This window comes from Panthera leo, chromosome B3, assembly GCF_018350215.1.
Source record: "Panthera leo isolate Ple1 chromosome B3, P.leo_Ple1_pat1.1, whole genome shotgun sequence".
Lineage (NCBI taxonomy): Eukaryota > Metazoa > Chordata > Mammalia > Carnivora > Felidae > Panthera > Panthera leo.
This window is the reverse complement of record NC_056684.1, coordinates 89,197,873-89,209,375: the sequence shown is the minus strand read 5'-3', so window position 1 is coordinate 89,209,375 and position 11,503 is coordinate 89,197,873.

Below are 11,503 nucleotides of genomic sequence, written 5' to 3'. Positions count from 1 at the left end.
CAATAAGGGGAGGGGCAGAGACAAAGGGAGACACAGAATCTATAGCAGACTCTAGGCTCTGCACTGTCAGCACAGAGCCCGATGCATGGCTCAAACTCAACAACTGTGAGATCATGACCTGAGCTGAAGTTGGATGCTTACTGACTGAGCCACCCAGGGACCCCAATATTTCTTTACTAAATAAGTGGTTGTGTCTTATTTTTCAGTGTAAGAATTTTCCATTTGGGTTTCTTAAGAATTAGGCCATGTGTGATAGATGTTTCCTGTTTTGTTCCACCTCACTTAACCCCACTAAGGTTTTGGTTAGCTCCAATGAGATGGTTGAGCTCCTTTGATTTCTTAATTTATTAAAATTTATCTTACATAAAAATGAAAACTATTGATTTCAGGGAATAGATTAACATACGATTGGGTGGAGGAAAGATCCATTTCTTTTGGGTCCTCCTCATTCTCTCTCTATTCTAATTTTTCCAGATACCCAGAAGCCTTAGCCATTGGCTTGGCTGAAAACCCTGTCATAGTTTTATATTATGTTGCCTCACAGTGTCATATTTGATCTGTTGAAAAGTAGAAATAAATACTGGAAACTAATTTCACTCAAATTCTTTGCCTATTTTTGTTTATCTGTCTCCTTCTCTGTTCAATCAACATCCTTAGCAAACCCAGAGGTAATCTTGTGACTTGTCTAAATAAACAGATAAAGCTAGTTTGAAAAGAACGTGATGTATTAACTTCATCTATTACTACCCATTTAATATGTTAAAGAGAAATAATGTGACAGATATCTTGCAAAGTACTTTATATGATTTTTTTTTACATTTATTTATTTTTGAGAGACAGAGACAGCATGAGCAGGGGAGGGGCAGAGAGAGAGAGAGGGAGACACAGAATCCGAAGCAGACTCCAGGCTCAGAGCTGTCAGCACAGAGCCCAATGCAGGGCTCGAACCCACGAACCGTGAGATCATGACCTGAGCCGAAGTCGGACGCTTAACTGACTGAGCCACCCAGGCGCCCCTCAAGTAATCTTTTTACCCAACTTTCCAAGATACTTCTGTATGGGTTGCTTCTGGGGCTACATGTTAGAATATCAAAATGTTATAACAAGAGGACTATGTGGCCCAACTGAACAAACTTAATAAGTACATACAGCATTTTTATCATCATAAAGCATCTGGAAGAAAACCTTGATAATCTGAGTCTAACCAGATTCCACTGAGGATCACTTATCTCTACTCATGCTTTCCTTGATAGGATTTAAAATGGTAACTTGAGCTGCCAACGAACCAGAAATTATACTATGATTCAACAACTAAGAATATGTGATTCTAGGAAGAGTAAGCTTTAGAAAACGTGGAATTGAATTTAGCACTCAGGTGAAGAATATAAATGATTTTCATGTATTCTCTCATATGGGTCTATTTGGCTCACATTAGATTAGTTCTACCTTAATAGATAAAAATTAAATTAAGTCTGAAATGTATTAATTTATGCAACCAATAGTTTTTAAGCATTTAATATGTTTCAGGTACTTAGAGAATATGAAATTGAAATTAATTTAAAAATGTGTAAATAAGTACATGGAAACAAATGATCTCTGTTTTCACATAAATTACGTTCCAGTGAAGGTAAGAATACTTGTAAAATATAAAGTAAAATCTGTACAGTGTATGTTCGATGGTGGGAAATGTCACTTTTTGTTTCTGTATTCTCCTGTTTCCATTTTTCTGTTCTCTCTCTTTTTTTTTTTTTTTGCATTATTTGAGTTTTTATTTTTTTTAATTAAAAAAAAAATTTTACATTTGTTTATTTTTTGAGAGACATAGAGAGACAGAGCACAAGTTGGGGAGGGACAGAGAAGGAGACACAGAACCGAAACAGGCTCCAGGCTCCGAGCTGTCAGCACAGAGCCTGAAGCAGGGCTCAAACTCACAAACCGTGAGATCATGGCCTGAGCCGAAGTCAGACGCTTAACCAACTGAGCCACCCAGGCGCCTCACATTATTTGAGTTTTTAAAGAATTATTTTGAAATTTATAGGTCCCTTTGCAGTTATTTTTTTGGTGATCACCCTAGTGGTTGTTCAGCACTAGTAATGTATGTAAAAGTTAGATATTTTGCAACACTGTACCTCTTTTTACCCCTCTTAATCTTTTACCTTTTAGTCACCATACTGGGCTCATCACACTTTTACTCTTTAGATGTAAAGAGTTCTAGCTTTTTAAATAGCTTGGAGGTCACTTCAGCAAGAGTGGGAGAGGCAAAAATGTGGTCAGGTACAATAGCAATGGCCACCTGCCTCCTCGTACCACCGAAAGCAAAAGCAACAATCAGTGATCAGAGCACAGATCCCTGATATTTGTTGGACAGCAAATGTCCCACCCTGGTTTCCACAAACTGCATGCAAGATGCTCCCCCCAAAATATGTTCATGACTACTTGCCATGGGACTGGGGGTATGTACTGGGGAGAGGACACTGTGCTAAGAGCTGAAATTGACAAAAGTTCACTGCAATTAATTCTCCAAGTCTTCTGTTAAGTTGCAAGCTTTCAATAGACTCCTAAATTCCAAAAGAGTTACATCAGATTAATTCTGGCAGTGGTGAGACAGGTTCCTGGGGCTTCCTACTCTGCCACCTTTGGAATCCTCTCAATGTTTTATTTTTGCCTGGCAGCATTCAATACTCTTCCTCTACTTTTCCCTTTCAGCAGTTTGGATGTGATATGTTTAAACATATTTTCTTTTGTGTTTATCGCACATATTATTAAAATGTAAATATTGTATTTCACCAAATTTGTAAATTTTTCAGCCATTAATTTTCAGACACACTTTCTGCTTCATCTTTTTTTTCTTCTCTTCTTCCATGAATTAAATTATATGTGTATTAGCCCTTTTAATTTTCTTCCTAACTTCCCAGAGTCTTTGTTTACTTTGTTCAAAAATATTTTCTCTGTCCTCTTCAAAGGGTTATTTGTTTTCTATTATCTTCATTTCCCCAGCCAGTTATTTTTTTAAATTTAAATACTAAAATTTTCACTTTTAAAACTTACATTTAGTTTTCTTTTGTATTTTGTATTTCTCTGCTAAAATTTCTTATCTCTTTATCCTTCATGTTTATTTTTTCCTTTACCTCATTAAGTCTAATTATGGTAGCTTCTTTAATGTCCTTATCTGATAATTTCAACATCAAGTTATCTTGCAGCTGGCCTCTGTTGATATTATTTTCCCTTCAGAATCGATTGTATTTTCCTGATTCTTTTTGTATGCCTATTGACTTTAGATTATAACAGACATTGTAAATATTGTCATGAAGATGCTGCATTCTGATATACACCTATCAAGAGTGTTCACATTTTTATTTAAGCAAGGCATTGACATGGTTATGTTCAAACTGCAAAATCTATTTTACCTTGATGGTAATGGTAGAAGGGCAATTCATTAATCTTTTCCACACATTGCTTCAAATTTTCCTTGCACACAACTGGCTTGGAGTCAGCCAGAGAATTGGATAAAACTAATATAGAGTTCAGGACTACTATAATTCAGTTTTGTTTTGTTTGGGTTTTTTTTTTCCTCTCTCTCTCAGTACCCACTCTCATTCTTCATAGGCCATAGTTGTCCAAAACTTTGCTCTCACTTTTCTCAGGCCAGAAAGATGATGAACTTGCTCTTTTGAATCTTTACTCACCATAGGTCACACTTTTAGGCCCTCCTGCAACATCAGCCCACCCCATGCCAGCCTTTTCCTACAACACTTAACTGCCCTCCAAAATTTGTCTACTTTGTTTTCTTCTCCAAATCCTTCCTATAGTGTTTGTAAACAAATGTGTTTACATTTGTTATTTATAGAATAAAATCTTACAAAGCTATACTAGAAACAGACACAATACTTAACTTTTAAGAGCCTTTTTTTTCTGTTAAGAGGAAGTAAAATAGGAAAGCCCTGGATTAATCATGGACATTTTCATGTTACCTTAGTGCTACTGAACCACTAACTGTACTTTAAAAACTATTTTGTTCACATGGAGAAAAAACATCTATCAACAAGACATAATTCCACAACTTGTTCTTTTGAATTCTTTAATGAGGAAATTATCTAGTGTTTTTAAGAGAAGGTGGCTTTTGATCTTGCTGACTCTAATTTAGACATACACAAAGAACCATTTTTAGGCCTTTAGTTAATTCTGGAAAGTAAATCAACCTGTGTACACAGTCTTGGTGTCACTATATGAAAAAAATTCAGAACACTGATTTCTCTTTGCCTACTTTGAAAATCATAGCCATTTCAGTGATTACTAATGATACTAACTTTTAAAAGTGCCATATTATAAAATCATTCCTCAATTTCCAAAGAGTGAGGAAACTATATATCCCATTATCTAAGCCAAATTATTCCATATGTCAACAAAACCTAGTGAACAATATTACAACAGTGTCTTCAACTTTGAATTCTTAATCTTGCTTCCCTGGTAGTGATTACATCTGTTCACTAAAGAGTCTGTTATAAAATATACCTGCTATGTATTGTGTAAGATGAAAATGTGCAGAGTGAATGAAATTTATTGCCCTGCTTAATGTATTTTTAATACTCTGTTACTAATTCCAGTGCCCTAATTAGAAAAAAAACACACATTTTGTAACGAATTTCCAAGAACCACAGCCTGGGGATGGAGGTGGTGGAGAGAAAAGCTGACTAATGAAAGTCTAATGAAAGAAAATGATCAAATTATACCTCAAACCACTGGAGAGTTTCCAGAATTGAGCTGCCAATATGATTCACAGAAATTCTGCCATATTTATGGCACAAAATTCTGTTTGTTAACACTTAACCATGTATTGAGGCCTCCATTCTCTAGAAGGGATGGTTGTAAGACAAAATATTACAGAGATTTTTCTTTAGTAAAAAAAGGATAGCAGTGAACAATAAGCTTTTGTGAGGCACAAGGTTGAGTGGAATTCTTGAAGGATCACATCAACCTCATCACTAGAATTAATAAATTGTTTTAAATAACTCATAGCATTTACACATAAATGTTGAACACTTTTTATACATGCATGTTAATTTTCATAGTATCATGGTTGTTTCATCATGCATCATAGAGTGGAACATATCAGTAAGGAAATTACCACTCTCTTGCTTTAAATGTGCAAACAGCGCTGATTTTTGATATAACTATCATAATTCTACTACGGTAGAAGCTAGTATCTTCATATCAAACCGATATCTTTGTTGAACAGATGTAAATGATTGCAAAATATCCATAACATGAATTGATTACTTAGGTAATGGACTGAAGTCATATGAAACAAAAGACACACAGAGTATTAAGTGGGCAGTATCTTATAATGCATGACTCATCTAAAGCTAAAGAACATTGTAATTTTCATATTTTGACTCAATTGATATTCAATATTTTTCAAAAGATTGGTGTTCAACAAGAAAATACTCCATGCTTAATTGAAAATCATTCGCATTTTCTAAAACATGTAATTTATTATTCATGTACTCATAATTTTCTATCAAAGATCCCATAATTTAAAAAGTAATTTATTTTACCATAACTCCTTCTAAAAATGGTTTTCCATTTCTGACAGGGGATCCAAGTCATTTTATAGCTGATCAAATAAACAAACTCAGATCCTGTTAAAAATAATTTCAGGGGCGCCTGGGTGGCTCAGTCGGTTAAGCATCCGACTTCAGCTCAGGTCACGATCTTGCGGTCCGTGAGTTTGAGCCCCGCGTCGGGCTCTGGGCTTATGGCTCAGAGCCTGGAGCCTGCTTCCGATTCTGTGCCTCCCTCTCTCTCTGCCCCTCCCCTGTTCATGCTCTGTCTCTCTCTGTCCCAAAAATAAATAAACGTTAAAAAAAAAATTAAAAAAAAAAAATTTCAAATTTTTGTTGATTCTGATTCTAAAATACTAATTCCATCAATTCTTTTCTGACTTTTGGGAGGAAATTTCTTATCAAACTCACTGTGTTGGCTGAAAAAAAATCTTCATATTGTCCACATTATTATCTCCAAAAGAGTTTACACAACAGACAATTGTTGGACTCTGTCACAATAGTTTGCTATGATCTTTTCATGAAACATGTGACATACTATTTTCCAGTATTTATTTTACTTCAATGTTCTGGTCTTAACACTGGCTTCTGCATTTCTTCTCAGTTCAACTTCGGTAGTATGCTTTCGTTATGAATTTACAAATATGTTTATACTTGTTTAACCACAAAAATAATTTAATTATATTACCGTGGAAATAATAATTATATCAATTTAATTACCATTCATGATTTCATAGGTAAAACTGTAATTCATGTTGTGTGAATAAAATATTCAAATCATGACATGACAATTTTACAGACAATTTATCAGATTATAGGAAATGTCATTCACACTAAATCAATCCATTGACACAAAAGAGATAAGAGGCATGTTTCTGTGTATTATTGGAAACAAGGTATGCATCTAAGAGGCACACTATAATACAGCAGTAATAACTTGTTCAGTGCAATAGTTATGGTGAAATATGGTCCTACCAGAACAATATTGAGTTTCATACAAAAATTGTTTTCTACTGCTTCACTTTTTAAATTTAAACTTACACTTATTAAAATAAAATTTAAAAATCAGTTACTTAGTTGGGGTGCCTGGGTCACTCAGATCATGATCTCACAGTTCATGAGTTCAAGCCCCAAGTCAGGTTCTGTGCTGAAAGCTCCGGGCCTGGAGCCTGCTTCAGCTTCTGTGTCTCATTCTCTCTCTGCCCCTCCCCTGCTCATGCTCTGTCTCTCAAAAATAAATGTTAAAAAAAAAAAAAAAAAAGTGAGTTGCTTAGCTGCACCAGCCACACATTAAGTGTTTAACATTCACATATGGCTACTGGCAGAAGTGTCTTGGACAGTGCAGCTCTAAGGTCTTTAGATAGCCCTAGAAGTATTATGAGTTGTTTCTTATTGAACTTGGGAAAATGTGTTTTCTCTCAAGGCATATGAATTAACTTGTTTTTATGGGGCAAATACATACAGCATTCATCATGAAAAGGTGAATGGTAAAATTTACCATTTTAAGCATTTTAAAATTGACCATTCAGTGGCATTGAGCACATTCTAATTTTTTATGTTAGAATGTAACCAAAATCTTTCATTATAGAGTATTATGAGAATAAAGTATTATACATATGTTCTGTTTCCCTTATTTATTTATTTATTTATTTATTTATTTATGTACTAATTTTCTAATGTATTTATTTTTGAGAGAGAGACAGAGCACAAGCAGGGGAGGGATACAGAGAGAGAGGGAGACATAGAATCTGAAACAGGCTCCAGGCTCCGAGCTGTCACCACTGAGTCCGATTGAGGACTTGAACCCACAAACCACGAGATCATAACCTGAGCTGAAGTCAGAAGCTTAACTGACTGAGCCACCCATGCACCCGTTTCCCTTTTTCAAATGCTGAATATTTAGTAATCATTTGCACACCTAACTTTTAACTTAAAAGCTAATGAAGAATATATCAGCCAAAATTAATCCCACAAATAATCTCTTTAAACATACTCTGGTCTATTAGTAGATTGCTTAGGTCAGGAAAAAAAAAAAAAAAAAAAAAATATATATATATATATATATATATATTACTTCAGAGGGTCAAATACAATGTAAATATATATATATTTTTTTATATTTACATTGCTTGATATTTAAGGGTTTGTTGATGTTTTCTTCAATAGGTGTTAATGAATGACATTCTTACAACCTGTTGCTGGTTATGTTCTTTGAATTGGTATCACTGGGAGTTGTCTGTGTGTTTCCTGTGGATGAGAAATGTGTTCATGCTTTACAAAAAAAATCAATTACCTCTGTTTTATTTGTTAGTATTTTCTCATTTATGGTGGCAGCTAGAATTTTATTTAAAAGTCTACAATAAAATAGCTTAGAACTATCTTAATAAACAATCATTAAAAGCTTCTAAAATTATATTTTATAGCTTTGGGAATGTAGTCTTTTTGCTCTGACCTGACACTGGACTCAGAATATTTTAAAGTTCATACAGCAGTATTTGTTTTATCTATAACCCATTGTCTTGGCATAATAGACTTTCTACCAATTGGAGTGAAGCCTGAAGATACAGTAAACCATAAAAGATTTTCCAGAATAGAAGTGTCAACCGTACTGATCAACAAGATATATAAGCAAGGCTACAGGGGATGATTAAATTAAACTGTATTGAAATCCACTTGGGAAGAGAGACTGTAGTTATGTACTATCTCCTCAGTTCTTGTCAGCTGTGGGAAAGCCAAATTTTGAGAGCATTTTCCAGAAATTGCATTTTAGAAAAAACAATGTTTTACTTATTGGACAATAAAACATTCCATAGACCAGTGAATGATTGATGGAATATGTAATCAATAAATGCTACTGAGAAGCAAAGGAGACAAATCTATTTCAAAGGGATTGTCTCCGTCTATTTTCTTCTGCAAAAAAGAATGCTGGGATTGATACTTCAGCCATATTGTCTCAAACCAATCAACTTAAAACCATACCTAATCATTCCAATATGTACTCACTATTTATTATTACTCTGTAAATCAGAGGTTTGGGTTCACTGAGGTGGGTTCTGTGCTCAGGGTCTCACAAAGCCAAATTCAAGGCTGCAGTCCAGGCTAACATCCCATCCAGGGAGGAATCTGAATCCAAACTCATTCAATTTATTGAGAGAATCCAGTTCCTTGCAGCTAGGTCTTATTGTCAGCAAAGGGCTGTTCTCTACTCCTGCAGGCCCATCACATTTCTTCCTGTGTTTCCCTTCAACTTCAAATTAGCAAGAGTGTCTTTCTCCCACTTCAAATTTCTGTAGTTTCTTCTTCTGTTACCAGAAAAAGAAGATTTGTTTTTAAAAGTACTCATGTGATTAGCTATAACTTACCCAGATAATGTCCCTCATCTTAAGGCCAGCCATGATATGTAACATAACATAACCATGGAAGTGATATCATATAATTTCTGGCAATTATTGTGAGATATCTCATGGGGGCCATTTTAGGAATTCTGCCTACTACCATAGGCAATTTATAGATATTGTTCAATACAATCTAATTAGCTGGAAGTTTGAAATGCAAGATGGCCTCATATTTTAGTCCACTATAGCAAAGTAAAAGTCAACTAGGGATATTTCCATGAGAGAGGAAGTTAAGCACAGACACACAGGCAATACAAACTTAGCATTCTGTTGAATTTAATGGAGTTACATTCTGTATTTCAGATGTAAATTTGGTTTCATTTGATTCTATATGTGAACAGTACTGGCTATATAATTTGTCAGACCCATTGAAAATTAAATAAGGTGCTTCATGTTCAAAAAGTAGAACATAGTATAATTAAATGTACCAAAGCATAAAGCTTTTTCCCTTCTCTTGTGTTTCCTTCCTCAACTTTCCATGGTGGTTTTTATTTGTTATTTGATGTTGTTTTAAGTTTAAAAAATTAATTTTAAATTTTAACATGAATTTTACTCTTCCATTTCGCATTGCCAATTTTTGATACATATATAAGAGCATTTATATCATGCACTAAATCAAAAAATAACATTAAAATAAATTCTTATTCTATAGCTCACACAGGCCTATGTATTTTTCTTACCAGAATAACAGAAATCATGTACAAAAAATAAGTGGACTTTATTTTACTTCTTGATACATACATATGCTACTTATACTCTCTGCCTTTGACTTATTGATGAGTAAAGAACTGAAAGGAAAAGGAACTATGGGTTCCCTTATCTTTACCTTTCACTTTATAATTTTTAGCATAAATGGTTGTCTAATAAGGAGAAGTAACATGAGTAAGACAGCATATGATTGAGTTTCTTTGTTATTTGTGTTCTGAGAAGCCCAGTCTTCTTTCTGAGTTTGAAGTAAGCTCTGGTTAAAATAGAAACCATGGTCTGTCAGTAGTGACAGCAGACATCCTTGCCTTGTTCCTGATATTAGGATTAAAGGATTCATACTTTATCATTTAGTACACTGTTAGTTGTGGATGACTTGTTTGTGTTTTAAAAGTTGAAGAAATTATCTTGAAAGCTACATCTGTGAAAACTCACACAAGAATAGATATAAATAGGCCTAAATAGATCTATTAAAGAAATGGAATTGATAATTCATAATCTTCCAAAACTGTTAGCACCAGGCCCATACGAGTTTTGTGAAATACCAATTCTCTATAATATCTTTCAAAGGGTGGACACAGAGGGAATAAATACTTTCTAACTCATTCTATGAAGCCAGCGTTACTCAATATCAAACCAGACAAAGTCACTACAAGAAAACTACAGATCTATATAAATATCTCATGAACATATATGTAAAAATCCTCAATAAAATAGTAGCAAATCCGTTAGTAGGTGGAGGAAGGATAGTAAAGTATCTACCAGACTGAGAAGCAACTTTGAGACCAAAAAAATGAAGGAAACCACTCCATATTATTTACACAGTTTTATTCAGGGTATCTTACTGATAAACAATCCCAGCTCTAGGCAGCTATTTTCCACCCCTACTCTCTGCTAAGTCCAAACATTAATCCCCAGCTTTTATAGAGTGAGGAGCCTAGCAGGGAGGTCAAAGGGTAGTTACCTAAAGTGACATCATCTGTACACCAGAGTATCTCTACTAGTTATCTAAAGAGGGCCTTCTTGTGTTCCACTTTAGGGAAGATCAGAACAAGCCTTCTCACGTTCCTGTCAGGGCACACATTAATCTCTGTGGGGCCTGGAACACACAGCCCTGAGGGAGATCAGCATGCAGACATGAACACGATGGAGAGCCAAAGATGGAGTCAGTGTTGTCAGCACTCCTACACAAATCTAATCCAAAAAAAGCATGAATAGAATTATACACCAGGACCATGTGGGATTTCTCCCAGGTATGTAGGCTGGTTCAACATTCAAAATCAATTTATGTAATAAATCTCATCAACACACCTAAAAAGGAAATCGTGTGATCATATCAATAGATGCAGAAAAAACATCTCACAGAATCCCAACAGCCATTCATGATAAAAATTCTCAGTAAAAGGGAATAGAGGAGATTTCCCTCCACTTGATAAAGATTATCTACCAAACCTTCAGCTAACATCATACTTAATGGTGAGAAATTTGAGGCTTTCCTGCTAAGATCAGGTACAGGCAAGAATGTCACATCTCCCCACTCCTTTTCAACATTGTACTGGAAGTCTTTGCTAATGCAATAAAGCAAGAAAAGGAAATAAAATGTATACAGAATGGAAAAGAAGACATAAAACTGTCTTTTCTTTGCAGATGACAAGATCATATCTATAGAAAGCCTGAAAGAAGAGAGAGGAAAAACAAAAAAAAAAAAACAAAAAACCTCTTGGAACTATTAAGTGATTACAACATGGTTTGCAGAATAAAAGGTTAATACACAAAAGCCAATTGTTTTTCTATCACCACCACCACCAAGTAGAATTTGAAATAAAAAACACAATACCATTT